Source organism: Zingiber officinale, chromosome 11A, assembly GCF_018446385.1.
Source record: "Zingiber officinale cultivar Zhangliang chromosome 11A, Zo_v1.1, whole genome shotgun sequence".
Classification (NCBI taxonomy): Eukaryota; Viridiplantae; Streptophyta; class Magnoliopsida; order Zingiberales; family Zingiberaceae; genus Zingiber; species Zingiber officinale.
The window spans coordinates 54,466,700-54,483,329 of NC_056006.1; positions in this window are offsets into that span (position 1 = coordinate 54,466,700).

The following is a 16,630-nucleotide window of genomic DNA, read 5'->3' on the forward strand; positions in this document are numbered from 1 at the left end:
TTGGAGTACCAAAAAAAAAATTATGTTTCAGATATTTTATATATTTTGATTTGAGATTAATTAGTTTTTTTAATAATTTATGTTTTTTTCCTTTTTTAATTAATACACATTTGAGAAACAGTTTGCTATAGTATTGAATATTTTCATACTAATGTTGAATTACATAATGTGAAAATAGCTAAACATAAGAAAGAATGGAGAAATGAATAAATAAAAGATAATTATTATTATTATTATTGATTAATTATCATAAACTACTAAATTAAGTAGTTTATTTATACAAATAGTTAAAATAATATATAAAAAATATTATGATAAATATGATAATATATTACGATAACTATGATAATAATAATTATAAAAATAATGATAAATATAGTTTGAATTATAGCCCAAACATAATAAATTATTAATAATTAAAATTAATCTATGAATCTATTGAACTGCTACTTTTACAGTCATTACCCCCAACAAACTAATGAGAGATATTGAACATTGTGTTTAATTATCAATAGCTAATCAAATCTTCTAGAGCAAAAACCACTAGTACAATCAACTATTTGATAGATTTGTTGAACTTTACCTTTGATGAAAGAAGACAACGACTAGGGGATGAGAAGTTGTTGTTTGAAGGCTAAAATTTGATCTGTCATCGAAATAAGAGTAGCAGAGATAGAAGGCTGTATTTTGGTGTCTGAATATGTTAAAGCAGAGGAATAAAATATGCTATTGCGTATTGAGCAAAATAGTACTGAGCAAAATCTAGAAAACACTTGTTATTTAGCTGTCAAAAGAGGGCTAAAAATAAACAATAGTTAAGGAGGAAAGGTAGCCATAATGAACCTGCTATTGTAAAATAGGGTAGGAGAAGAAAGAGAGGGAGAAAAAAGGGAGATAAAGAGGAGAGAAGAGAAGAATGAGATGAAAAACTTGTTGCTAATTTTGAGAGAAAGATATTAAGAAGAAATTTTCTAGTAGAAGATTTTCGTAAAAACAAAGAGAGAGAATGGTGAAGGTTTAGAGAGGGAAAAGAAACCATGGATTGAAGCTTTTCGTTGATGAAGAAGCAAATTTAATTGATTTGGAGGGAGACGAACGTTGGCAATGTTGAAGAAGAAGAGGTACTTCTCTTGGTTAGAAGAAAAAGATGTCTAGAAAAATAGGAGAATAAAAGGCGAAGGAAGAAAACAAGAGAGCAGGGATGGAGAAGGGGAATGAGAAAAGGAAAGAGAAATAATTACCGGAAGCTGAAACAACAAAGGAAGGGAAACAAAAACAGCAAGGTGCTTCTCTTGAGAAGAAAGTGCTATGCTCTTCTTGAGGGAGTTTCTCCGAGAAAGAGAAGAGACCAGCATCGAGGAAAGGATCTAATTGAAGGGTCGACCTTTTTTTTTTGAAAACAAAAGGGGAAAACAAAACAAGAGATAAGAAGGATCTGACTTTAATATTTACTCGAAGTAGAATGGGATCCCGAGCTATTGTCGTTTTGCACCATTTTAGGTCCATGATTTGGTGAATCTTCCGTGCAAATATCATACTTTGGTAAAATATGATCAATCACTCCAGAGTCCAGGTGCCATCCTTGGGTTCCAAAAATAGATGAAATTGTATGAGGGGGAATGGAAAGAGAGAATGCTTCTGATTGAGATGATTGGAATGTAGATTACCATGAGGAGGGTGAAGATTGATTTGATAATGTAGGACCTCTTGGAAAATTTCAATCAAATCTCTTATAACACTTTTAAGCATAATGCCCATAGTTGAAGTAAATCTGGCAACGCCCTCTACCTCCTCCATTATGATATTGATAATCATGTTGCGGATAAGACTGATTGTGATGATCATATTATGGAGTTTTGCTAGTCATATGTGCCGAAAATAAAAGAGAATCTGACATCCTTTGATATTGTATCTATAGAAGTCTTTCATGAGAGGATAACATACTGTGAAGTGTTTCAAGTGACACTTGATCCATGCAAGTTGTGACACTAAAAAGAAAATTATCATATTGAGAGTCGAATCTACAAGAACATGCATTAATAGTTCTGGATCGAAGACCGGATAAATTGTAGCTAAGTTATTGGCAATTGTCTTGACTGATTGCATATAATTATTAATTGAGATATCTCATCATTGCACAAACTGTAATTATAGACGAAGGTGAAGAACTCGTGCTTGAGAGTGGGATGCAAAAGAGTGTTCCAAAGATTCCCAAACTTGACAAGAGGTGTTGAGCCCCACGAGCATAGGGAGTATAGATTGACTAATTGATGAGATTAACTAAGTTAATATTAATTAATCCTTCCTAAATCACATAGCATAAGATGGACCATCTTTTTGAGGTTGGGATGAAGTACCATCAACATTATCAAGTAAGTCATGAACACATAGCAAAGGAAGAAATTATAATTTCCAAGGTAAATACTTATCCCGATCAAGTTTAACGGATAAAGAAAAGAATCATATGAAATGGAAAAGAAGTATTCTGGGATGTAGAAAAGATCTCTATAGATTTGAGGAAGACATATTAGACATTTTGTTTTAAAACAAAGTTCATGACAAACTCAATTTGAATCATGGTCGTTGATAATGAAGATGGAAGCAGTTATTTCTATTGTAGAAATTTTATACTTTTTTGGTGTTGGAATTGAGGAAGGGAGGTTGCTGGGAAGATGCCAGACTTGCTGTTGGTTGGAGGAAGGATGTACTGATGAGCTAGGTTATATGTGTTTTTAAATACTATTTGACGCACATTCACATGCATTTCCTGTGTATGACTTATGTTACTTCACTCCTTTCAATCATTTATTGACATAATTAGTCTTGTTTATTAGGAGATATGTTCTTTCTTGGTTTTCACTTTTAGGGCAGGTCTGGGAGCTTAAATGGATAGAAAATCCATTGAAGCGACTTCGGACAAGAAGAAATACAAGAATTCTAGAGCTCATTGTTTTGAGGCACAACCCATGTGCACCAGACATGATCGTGCCATGTATCCTTCACCGAGGGAACATATGGCCATGTCGTGCCCTAGTGGCACGACCCGTTCCTCCTTTTAGAGATTTACACAGCAGTGTCATAGTTTTTGAGGTGTACTCATGATGACATACAAATTCTATCATGGATTGCTACAAGGTTATGGGCTATTTGGGTATTGGAAATTTCGGATGATGAGGTAAGGTTAAGGTATTCTAGGTCAGGCGTTCTAGAGTTCTTATACCACTCTTGTATTGACTTTTCCCAAACTTCCGACATATAATTAGAAGGAGTGGGGCAGTTCCTCTCCAAGTAAGCTCACACAAGTGTTCCCTTGGATTTACACGACCTCCTGCCTTTTACCAAGTTAAGGACTTGTTCTTTTGCTTTTTAGTGGTTTGCATAATACCAACAACTTCTTCTAATTGGAAGGTAAGGTAAGGATTGGCTTAACAGGAAGGTAAAATTACTCTAAATTGCTTTTTCGAGAATACCTTATCCTAGTAGTTTAAGCTAGCGCCATAAATAAAACCTTGAAAGGTGTGAAAGCCAAGAATAAGAGGTTAGAAGCCTAAAAATAATAGTAAGAAACTTGACCATATTCTATACCGAAACAAACCTCTAACAAGGCAAGAAGTCTGTAGTCTAGTACAAAAATCTCAAGACAACCCAGATTAATGGAGAAGGAAGCCCTCACACTAGTTGAAGGGCTAAACAAGCTTGAACGAGTAAAGATTCTACTCTGCCATCTCGAAGGTTGGACTATTTCAAGAGCAACTATGTCATCACCAGAAATACACAGTCATATCAAGAAGTGGTTCGAGCAACAAATCCTATAGAATCACCAGTCGTTGGCTTTGCAAAGCCAAGTGATTATCAGGGTCCGACATCAAGAAATACAGCTATCCTCAAGCAAAATAATACACTGATACAAATATTAATTCAGATAGATGAAAGCTTGAAGGATATCCAGGCAGACTTAAAACCCTTCTTGAGCAAACAAAAGGAGCTATTTCTCCAACTACTATTCCTGAGGAGTTAATTTCTAAACTACAAAATTTGTCTTTAGGGCTAAAAGAAGGCAAAGGCACCCTGAGGATCTTCAAAAATCCATATGAAATCCTAAAGGAAGAACAAGAGAAGTTGAAGACCTAATGGCGAATATTAGAACAACAATTGAGCAGCATTATACTTCCACAACCCCATTGTTCGATGACCAGATTAGAGAATATCAAAGAAACCAGAGAAGGCTACATACCACTCAGCGAGCTGCTCAATGCTTGGGACAAAGGATTACTAAGGCATCATCACCAGTACAAACACTGGAACAACAAATAGATCCCCAAGCTCAACTCAGGCTCTCAATGCAAGAAAGAGCATCTATTGTCCCAACTAAAGTTCTATATCATTCTAGAAGGTATGATGCACACCATAGGGTTTATGTCCATAGATCTGAAGAACCCTTGTTAGTAACAGAAGGGTACCAAGTAGACCGAAGCTTCATCCAAGAAGAAAGCTTTAATCATCTTCAAAGAAGTAGGAAGCAGTACCTACACCTCGGTATTCTCCAAGTTCGCATCCAAACACTCCACCGACAAGAGGAAGAAGTTATGGCTCTAATTGTATTTCGGGATAACTGTTGGCTCGGTGACCAAGCAATCCTGGCCACCATGGAAGTTGACCTTACCAAAGGAAGCCAACTTGTTTATATTATTCCAGATATTATGCTTACTATTAGAGATTTCTATCATAATATACAGGTTTCATTTCTGACAAGAGGATATGAACAGTGGAGGAACGGTGAAGCCAACCTCCTTATCACAAGAAGCATTGTTGGGAGGCTTTCCAACACTCCTAACGTAGGATTTGCCTACGAAGTCCAGGGAGTTGTTGATTTTCTTACCAGTCATGGGGTAAGAGCCCTCCCTAGAAGGCGTTATTCAACGGCAGCATTACAAGGACTGAACTGGTTCATCAAACTAATAGAGGTCACATTACCTATGCAGCCATCCGAGGTAAATAACAATAACCTTTTGGACGGATGAGTATCTATTAGTTCCACTAACTATGGTGTAGCATCAACAAGTTGCCCGCCTCAGTATAATGATAAGGATGAGGAAATACAAAGCGATGAAGAAGAAATTAAGTCTTTCCATACCCTGGCCGTGTTAATTGAACAACAACCAAGAGTGTTTGTATATGCAGAAGAAGAAAATAACATGCAGGACGGAACATCTGCACCATCAGAAGAAAACTATCCATTTATTTTGGTGCACCAGCTTTCTAAGATTGCCACCATGATAACTAGGAATTCTTCCGGTGCAGCTAGTTTTGATTTGGAGATTAACACATTTTGTGTCATAGAGCCTAAAGGGCGAGCCCTAGCCTCAACAAGGCTTAGCCTAGAAATTTCCTGGGGAACATATGGATGAATCGCCACATGATCTTGTGCCACTCTCAAATACGATCTTGATGTAGGAGCGGGAGTTATTGATTCTGACTATCGCGATGTATTTCTAGTCCCACGACTATTAGAAACTCAGAGAGGAACAGGTGGTTTTGGCTTGACAAGCAAAACACCTATAATTTTTGATAAGTTACTACCAAGAGAGGTTGCTGTAGTGCTTTATGAGGAGGAACCTCCTCTGGATGATCTAGATGGCAATTGTGTAGGAACTACAAGCCCATGGTCCTCTATACTCCAGTCCACGAATCTATCCCTAGATACTTCAGAGCCTGAGGATGACTACCTTGAGCACATCCAATATTTGGCAGCCTGTACTCAACCAACACCTCACTCTAAGCCCGATGCACCAATATGGGACACTTATGCAAACGACTCTGATTGGGTCAATCCCTTTGCATCAGAAGGTGGTGTGTGGAAACAAGTTACTTACCACCGGTTTTGAAATGGACTACCCAAATTTCAGAACACTTGTCCAAGACACCACTGGGAACCAAAGCCCAAGCCCGCGCCAAATATATTCCACTAGCATAGTAATTTCACCATATAACCCACCATAAGATACAACTATGGAACTACCTGGCTATCCTCCAGCCATAAGAGATGGGTCGAGGCCCTCTCAACCAGTACAACCCACATTTGACAACCCAAGGGCAAAGTTTTGAGGAGGACTTAATAATGAAATATGGACGCTCCCCTTAGCCTAGCAGCAAGGAGGAGCTCTATTTATCATACCAAAATAATTGGGCCTATTTCATAACATATTCTCTAGATGGGAATATATTACCCTAAATCACGTTGCAACCCAAGGATTCACGGATCCAAGAGATAAAGTTGAATATATGGAAAATCTTCTTAGGGAGATTGAGAAGTTAATATGGATCCAAATGGAGAATGACATACCCCACAGAATAGCCTTAGTAAATATAGCTAAGGGAAGGAGGGGTACTCAAAATGTTTTATCACAAATGAGGTGAGTATTCTCATTGGAGGACCCAACTCAAGGATCAATAGTTATCCAGGATGACGCATACAGGGACCTTGAAAAATTATCATGTGAAAATATCAAAAATATTCTACAATACATGAATGACTACATGAGGCTTGCCTCTAAGACCGGAAGGTTATTCATGGGACCATTACTCTCTGAAAAATTCTGGTTCAAAATGCTCGGATTCCTAGGCAGCAGAATCAAAGCTGTCTTTGGAGAAAAATATGCGGGACTAACCATAGGCATAATCCCAAGAATCCTCTTCACCTACAAATTTATAGAAAATGAATGCAAGGATGCGACCTTCAAGAGATCATTAAAAGATCTATCTTTCTGTAGCCAAATCCCCCTACCAGGCTACTACAAAAATCCAAGTTCAAGGCAGAAGAAATATGGTGTTCGATGAAGTAAAACTTATAAAGGAAAGTCACATGATTCCCACGCAAGATTCGAGAAGAGAAAGCACTTAGTGAAGAATAAAAAGTGTAAATGCTATCTTTGCGAACAAGAAGGCCACTTCGCCAGAGAGTACCCTAACGACAAAAGAAGTATCAAGAGAGTTGCAATATTCGGGCAACTCGATATCCCAGATGATTGTGATATCCTGTCAGTCCAAGAGGGCAAGGCACAAAGTGACGCCATCTTCAGTATATCTGAAGGAGGGAAGGGCACTAAAAATCTATATAGGTCTATTCAAGCCCTTTCTATTAATGAAAATATTTTTATGCTAGGACAGGTGGATGGAGGGTATCACCCTCAAATCAAAGTCACTAATGAACAATTCAACTGTCTACATGATTGGCATCTCAACGAGGACACCTACCCACCTCAATCAAAACAATGTATTTGTTGCAAGTGCACTACAATAAAAAGGGTTAGGATTCATTGCCCTAAGTACCTCATAACAGCATGTAATCTCTGTGGCTCATACTATTTCCAAAATGAGTACCAGTAGCACCATCTGCCCCTGTAGGAACAACAATATTACATCTCATGGTGCAACGGGGAAATTGAGAGATTAAGGAAAGAAGTGGCATACTACAAAGCTCAATATGAAGAACTACTACTCAAAAGGGATTTAACAAAAGATTTATCAACCATGGAAAAAGGAAAATAAATGATTATTGAAAGCAAAGAAGCTGAGGATGTTGAAGTTGCTTACATGCTATATAAAGAAACAACTCAGCGCATTACAGTAGCACAAGAACTACAAGGGCCAAGACTAGTGAAGAATATGCTATATAAACTTCAAGTAGAAATGGAAATCTCTGGAGTAAGGAAGTTCTCGCTAAAAGAAATCTTGGATATTGGTGCGACTATGTGTGGTGTAGACCAAAACTCAGTCTCAAAGGAAGCACTTAAAGCCAATACTTTCTTAGTCCACTTTATTGGGATCAATTCACAATAGATGGCCCGGATGAAACTGAAACAAGGGCACATGTTCATCGTAGAAAATATTTTCTGAATCTCATACACCTACAACTTCCCAATGGTGTTAGGGGATAAAATTCAGATGATTATTGGCTGCAACTTTATATGAGCCATGCATGGAGGAGTACGGATAGAAGGCAATGTGGTAACTTTCTACAAAAATCTATCTATTATCAATACTTTACCCTCTATAACTACAACTGCAGTAATTAAAGAATTAGACCTGGAAGAAGAAGAATATATCCATATCAAGGAAATGGTATATTGCTCAGGGCAATCAACACAAAGGTTGAAAAAGGAGTTTCAGCCCCAGCTTTAAGAATTAAAGAACCAAGGGTATATTGGGGGAATCTTCTTCTACATTGGTCGAAGAATAAAATTTTATGGCAGTTGGACATTAAAAATCCAGACTTTACTATTGAAGACCGACAATTAAAGCATCTCACTCCACTACAAAAGGAAGCCTTCACCAGACCATATACAAGCCTTATTGGCATTGGGAGTGATAAGGCCTAGCACCAGCAGGCACCGAACCACGACTATTATTGTCAATTCTGGCACAACCATCGACTCTAAAACTGAAAAGGAAGTAAAAGGGAAGGAATGTATGGTTATTAATTACAAGCACCTGAATAATTTAACCAATAAAGATCAGTATAGCCTATCGGGGATCAATACCATTCTACAAAAGGTAAGTAAAAGTAACATTTATTCAAAGTTTGACCTAAAGAGTGGCTTTCACTAGGTTGCCATGCATCTAGACTCTGAAGAATGGGCAACGTTCTAGGTTCTGGGCAGCCTATATTAATGGCTAGTTATGCCATTCTATTTAAAGAATGCCTCGGTTATTTTTCAAAGAAAGATGGATAACTATTTCGGTGGGATAGAAGAATTTATTGCCGTATACATAGATAACATCCTGATCTTCTCTCAAACTGAAGAGGAGCATATCCAACACTTGAATACTATGCTAAAGATATGTCAGCAAAACAGACTGATCCTGACCCCAACCAAAATAAAACTAGTAGTCCCTGAAATTGAATTTTTGGGAGTAGTTCTGGGGAACAAAAAAATTAAACTACAACCCTATATTATTTCAAATATCTCGGACTTCAAGGAGGAGGATTTGAAGACAAAACAAGAACTTCACTCTTGGCTTGGCCTTCTAAACTACGCAAGGGCATATATCCCTAATATGGGGAAATTATTAAGTCCTCTATATGCAAAAACCAACCCCACTGGGGATAAGCGAATGAATTCACAAGACTAGTCTTTGGTCAGGCAGATAAAGAAGATAGTTCAATAGTTACCAGACCTTGAAATTCCTTCAGAAAAATGCTTTATTATCCTTTAAGTTGACAGATGTATGGAAGGATGGGGTAGGGTTTGCAAATGGAAGAAGAGCAAGTATGACCCCAAGTCCACTGAAAAGATCTGTGCTTATGCCAGTGGCAAATTTTCCCCAATCAATTCAACCATAGACGCAGAAATACATGCGGTCATGAACTCCCTAACAGCCCTAAAAATTTATTATTTGGACAAAGAGGAGTTGATTATCAGAACTGACTGCCAAGCTATAATTAGATTCTTCGACAAATCAGCCAACAACAAGCCTTCGTGAGTTAGATGGCTCGCCTTCACCGATTACATAATCGACATCAGGATACCCATTCACTTTAAGCATATTGAGGGCAAGGACAATTTATTAGCTGATGCTTTATCTCGTTTAATTAATTATCTTATTTCAGAATGGCTGGGAGAAGAAGCTCTCAACAAGTTAGAACTAGTAGCCCCAGCCCTCCAAGAAGTCAAGGAGAAGCCCAACATGAAAATTCAAGCCCAATTGGTCTAGGCCCTCTTGACCCTATCAGCCTCGCTAGATAATAGCTGCAACTATTATAGTCCCTCCAACAACATTCAATCTCCCTTGCTGATTATACAAGGATCGGCCTGCAACTCCACAAGTTACAGCAGTAGGCTGTAGTGCAAGCGACCAATTCCCTCCAGTAGCTTAGGCTACTACATTGCCTAAAGAAAGCTGAGTGGTAGTGAAGGAGCACCTCCGACAACTGGTGGGCGGACTGGTACCTTGCTATTAAACAGATAGATGAACAATTGGAAGCAACTGCAAAAGTATTACATGATGCCTTTAGACGGATTGACTCCTTTCAACTCTAGAGAACTTTGCGGAAGTGGTGGACCCATGAAGAACCAAATGACTTAGTCACTACCTCCTGTCTGTACTATAAAATAGGCCAATAATTGAGCGATGACTGAAAAGGTTATGCATTATTGTACTAAAAGTCAAAAGTGATAGGCTATGACTTGTAAAGCCATCACTTTATATCTTGTCATATACAGGCAGAAGCCTCGTGATAAGATTCCTTCTTATCAAGAGATGACAAGAGAACATGATGATGGGTCCCATAGTGCACCTGTTGTCTCTTCCCTCCGTCTATATAAGAAGGGACTCATCCCTTTGTAGAGACATCAAGCAACACTTGAGCTCTACTCAGGGGAGAAATTTTAATAGTTTGAAGTAGCGAAAGTTTGTGAAATAAGTTCCTTATCTTTTCTATTTCAAGCTGCTAACTAATCCCTAGCATATTTATTTCTTTCCTTCTCATCCTTCGCCCCCCTTTGGTATTGCCTAGATGACATGGTTTGTGTGACAGACCATGCTTTATCCTATAAAAGGAGGTCTTCTATCACAATTCAAGAAGGAGGAGGGCCCTTCTTTTGGAAGAGACACAAGATGTCTAGATCTACCATTTTTCTGGCCATCTATCAATGATCTGAAGCCATGCTCTACATCTCCATCCTCTCCAAAGTAAGAGATTGGATCTTGAAGTCTCAGATTTCTCTCAATGGCTTTGTTTTCTTCTTCCTTCTCGTGTTGGATTAGAAACTTGCCTACCTTTTGAATGATTGAAAACAATGATGGGGATGGAGTAGTTCATTTAAAAACACTTTTGTTTTTTCAAAGTAAGCAACATAATAGAAAAGTAAAAGCAATGTAAATGACTCATTTGGTTACTTGGTTCGTAGCCTATGTCGACTCCTACTCCAAGAATTGTGATCCTTGATCACACTATTAGACAATTCACTATAATTCCTCTTTTCGAAAACATCAGAAGAAGAAATTCATATAATGAAAATAATGATAGTAACACACTACTATCTTCTTCTAAATAATGTAAACTGAAATGTAAAGTATACCAACAAAGAGTAAAAGATGAAGCTCGCTGACACTTCTTGGCATAACAGCTTGCACGTGTAGTTTAAAGCATAGAATAGTTAAAGCACAATTAGAGGATTGCATTGAAGAATTTATTGCTGATGCTGATCTCGAGGTTCTTTTATAAGACACATTCGATCAACTATAAAAGGCTTCGGTCGACTGATACTTTTGTTTGACCGATCACCGTATCCATTGACTGATCATCCAACCTTCTTCACCGAGATCCAATCTTCGCATAATTAAGAGCATTAACTAATTGATCAACTAATCACCTTGATCGATCAATCGATCCTTACAGTTTCCAACTTTTATCAAGATCGAATCTGCCACTGTGCTTGCTATATCTAGTTCGGTCAACTGATCCATAGGTTCGATCAACCGATCAACCTTCCTGCCAAGTCTGTTCTTCCTAATCTAAACTTTATGCTATGTCAGCCTGGTTTGGTTGACCAATCCCTAGGTTTGATTGACTTATCCTTCTGATTTCTGTAAAACAGAGTTAGTTCGACGGTATAAAATTAATATCCCTACAATATAAAGTTAGTACAATAGTATAATGATGCATGAGTAAGACAGTAAGATCTGTCTTGATCTCAACTTACAAACCTCCCAGTTTTTTTAGTTAGATCACTGACCTAAGGTTTGTCCCATCCTGTGCCCTGACCTCCCCATCACTGCACTCCAATTTCTTACTTCAACTTACCTTCAAAATATTTAGTCCTCTAGTGTTTGGACTTTCTTTGCTCAGTGTTTGATCACCTTATCCACTAAGATTTTTATTGCAATACTAAATTAGCCAACAACAATAATAATAATACAAAATATTATGGTAAAACTAAACTTAGATTTACTAAGATCTGCTGGTTTGGTCGACTGCTTCGATCAACCTTTCTTGGAGTTCACTCCTCCAAGACTTCTCGTTACCTAAGGTTACCTCTCCTAGGGGTTTCATCATCTAGCTTCACTCATCAAGACCTAGGATTACCTTCCTTTAGGGTTTTCACTACCTAGCTTCACTCACCAAGACTCAGCATCAGATCGACCCTCTAGGAATTCAATATCGGGTCCTTCAACTATCAAATCCTACCTAATTTCTATGATCTGTCGAGATTTCCCTTGCTTAGCTATGTCTAAGACTTTCATTGCCTAATCATAGTTAGAACTTTCCTTGCATAACCGTAATTAGGACTAGTCACTCGGTAGATTTCTCACCCTACCCTTGCTAATTATTAAGTCAATTTTGACCTGATTAGACTTCATTAAACATATTGTTAACCAAACATTAAAACCCTGAAGTCGATTGTGTTGGACCGCGTTGGCCGGCTAGAAGAAGGGTTGAATAACCCTACAAAAATTAAAAACAAACCCTCCTCGAACTTTCAAATAAACACTTGCATAAATAAAGTAAATAAATAAAATAGGAAAGAAGAGGTAAAGGGGTTTTACTTGGTTACAACCGGGGATGTTGTTAATCCAAGAAAGTTGAAGCGCACTAACTATCTCATTCAGGCGGAGAAGCCTCTTACAGCATTTAAGCACAGGAAATAAAGAAGCTAAACTACAAATGAAGCGCACAAGTGTTGAAAATGCTAATTGCTTGTCTGTTCTCTAGCTTTTGGACCAAAGCTATATTTATAGCCTTGGTCGGGGTGCTTGGAAGGGTTCCAGGTGCCTGGGAGGGGATAAAACTTTATCCCCAACGCAACGGTCAGCGTCCATGTCATTATAAATAGAATCAGCATTCCGGGCGCTCAGAATATTTCAGGTGCCCCGGACTGTTCTGGGCGCCCCGGGTGGGGAAAGTCAACCTCGTTGACTTTTTCAACCCGGGTCTTCTGCTTCGGCTCAGTTCGCCTCGGTCTAGGTCTTCCGCTCACTTGAGTGATCTCGGCCATCCGGAATAGGGCTCACTCGAACCCAACTTCTGACCTTCTCGAGCAAACTTTTGCTCTGATTTCTCATCCCTTAGGATCGTCGCGTGCTTCCTTCTCGTTCACTAGCGTACTCATCTGCAGCTCTTCGTCCCTCGGTCGCTTAGAGCCTGTCAGCTCTCTCTCGTGTCAACCTTCTCGCTAGCTGCATCTCTTTCTCCCCGCACAATCTTCCGCTCTGGCTTCTCGTCCCTCGGAATCAGCGCACGCTCCCTTCTCGTCCGTCGAGGTACTCTTCTGCGGCACCTCGTCCCTTGGATGCACTGAGCCCACCGGCTCTCTCCCCGTGTCGTCCTTCCCACTAGCCACATTTTTCGCTCGACTTCCTGTGGTCCTAAGTTTCTGCATACTTAGACAGGGTTAAAACACCACAGGACCTAACTTAACTTGTTGATCACATCAAAATAACTCTGGGGTCCCAACATATTGTACCAACAATCTCCCCATTTTTGATTTTGACAATATGATTAAGTTAGGCTACTTAACCCAACTTATCAAGTCTTATGCCCAAAAATAAATAGGGTTCTAACTTAAACCTTTCTTCTCCCCTTTTAGCATGATTTCTAAAGAATCCTTAGGTTTTGCACCAACAATCATTTAATACACATTTTGTTTACCCTCTTAAAGACAATAATAAGATGTATTTAGGGGTTTCAAAATGAACATGAATCAAATTATGAGAAATCTATTTTCATAATTTCAAAATTCTTTTGAAGGAATTTTTAAAGGAATTTTTGAACATTCTGCAAATTTATTTTTAAATATTTTCAAGATACTTTCCAATGCAATTTTCAAAAATATTTCCAAGATACTTTCAAAAATATTTTCAAGACATTTTCAAAGAATTTACGAAGTAAAATATTTATTAAAAATATTTTTCAAGATTTTTGTAAAACCAAGATATTTTTCATACAAGAATTAGTTCTTCCAAAATAATTTGTCAAGTAATTTTGTAAGAGTGATTTTCAAAAATATTTGACAAACATTAAAATTTCAAAAAATATTTGCAAAGTAATTATATCAAACATCATTTCAATGAGTTTTTTAATATAACAAATATAGTTTTTCAAAGGAATTTTTAAAATATTTTTGAAAACATAATATTTCCTGTTGGGTTTTTCGGACCGCAAAAACCGCTTTTTGCGTTGCGGAAACCCCGAAACCCCAGCCACCGGATCCATGCGAAGATTAAAATTTCGAAAAACATTACGAGTACGTGTTTCTTACACTAATTCTAAACTAGATCTACAAGGAGAAGGAATTTACCCTTGATGCGAAGCCCTTCGCAATCCCGCTCGTCCTCGGTTCGCCGGATCTCGAAAGTGTCAAAGTAGACACTTCTCTATGTGTATCCACACAAGCAAGAGATGGAGAAGAACCTCTAAGGATGTGCAAGCAACCTTAGAGATCAGTAATGGAGGAGAGGGAGAGCAAGAAGAAAACTAGAGAGGAAGAAGATGATGGAGTTACTCACACAAGCACACAAAATGCACTACCTCCTCATCAAAAGTGGCCGGCCACTTTAAGGGAGAATGTAACCTCCATGGGATGCCAAGAGTCACAACTCTTGGTAACTCCCATGAGGTGTCATTCCACTTAAGCAACCATGATGATGTGGAGCATCATCATTGGACCACTTAATGCCAACTCACCAATGAGGTGGCAAATGGTCAAGTCAAAATTGATCCTTCATCTTCCTCTCAAGTCAAGTCAAACTTGACCACTTTCTCCCTTGGTTGATCTAATCTAACCATTGGTTCAAGTCAATTTTAATTTAATGAATCCCTATTCATTAAATTAAATTGATTCAATGAGTCTAAGTCCAAATTAGACTCATTTAATACATGAACCAAATTGAGTCCAACTCAATTAGCCTACTTTGGATTACTCTTAATCCAATTTGGTTCATCATATGAACCTAATCATTTAGGTTCATCAAATGAACCTAATCTCCATCTAATTGCCCTTTGTGTGTGACCCTATAGGTTCTTGTAACGTTGGCAATGCTCCTAAACCCATTTAGAAGAATAAGTAATGAGCGGTATCTAGCAACACATCATTACTACCCAAGTTACAAGAATGTTGAGATCCAACATCACCTTGTGACTACTAATTGTGACTGCTCACAATATATAACATTGTCCTTCTATCCTATACATCTAGATTGATCAATATGAGGCATAGACCGTGTCATCCTCTAATCAATCTAAATCTTGAACTCCAAGTATACTCACTCGATCAAATGAGCTCAATATCTTATATTGACTCATTTGGGCATGACCATGCACTTAGTGGTCTCACTCTATCAAGAATATCGATGTTTCTCCCGTCATATAGGAGGGATAGATCCCATCTACATCACTCACATCCCTCCGCATAATTTGTTACATACCCAGTAATCGCCTTTATAGTCCACCCAGTTACGGGTGACGTTTGACGAAGCCAAAGTATGTAACTCCTTATGTAGGGATCCATGGTGACTTCAGGTCCACGGACTAGTAGTCATACTAATAGTCACATGAGAAAGTATATGACACTCATATAACGATCCATGATACTTTCTCATGGCGGGTCATTCAGTATACATTCTCCACTGTATACCCATGCGTCCGCTTGATATCTCTATATCCATGACTTGTGAGATCAAGTCATCTAGTTGACCTACATGCTAGTCTCGTCGCATTAACATTGTCCCTGAATGTTAATACTTGACTAGGAATGATTAAGAATAGTGTTCCCTAAATCATCTCACTATCGGTTCAACTAACCGATTGATATAGGTAAGAACCCTCTACTCAAGGACGCTATTATACTTAGTTATTTGGCACCAATACAAGTAAGTATAATAACCAAAAACAAATGCCTTTATTTATATACAAGAATATGATACAATGAGTTCATACAACAATCATCAAATGATTGGCTATAGAGCTCTAACTAACATTTCCGAATATTTTCTAAAGTATGATTTTAAAGAATATTTTAAAAGAATAATGACAATATGTCTTTAAAAGAGCATTTTTAAACTCAAAACTTTTAAAACCCATTTTGAAGATGTATTTCAAAAATATTTAATTTTGAACCTCTTTTAAAAGTATGTCTTTCAGTAAAGTCTCTCTCTTAATCATACATTCTTTTGGATATTCTTATTATCCATAAGAAAGATATTCCTATATGTGTCAAAGAGTAATGGTTAACTTAAAAATCTAAAGATTTAGGTCATGATCAATAATTTTTTTTTATATATAACATGCTCAATCAATCATCAATAAAAATTTTAAAAATACATTTAAGAAAATAGATGTATAAATTTTTAAAAATATTTTTAAAAATATTTTCAATTTACGTTTCTTAGCATCTCACCCTTTTTAAATTTTTAAATATGGTAATCCTATAGTTGTGTGAGATGACTTTATTGATTTTGAGTTTGTTGTAATTCGAATTGAGTTTAAATTGAGTTTAAATTTTAGTTGAACATGGATTATTAAGTTAAAATCAATTTTAATAAGCTAATTAAACATAATTTTTAGTTAATTAAAGTAAATTTAATTAATTAAGGTGATTAATTTCAATTGATTATTATTTAATTAATTCAG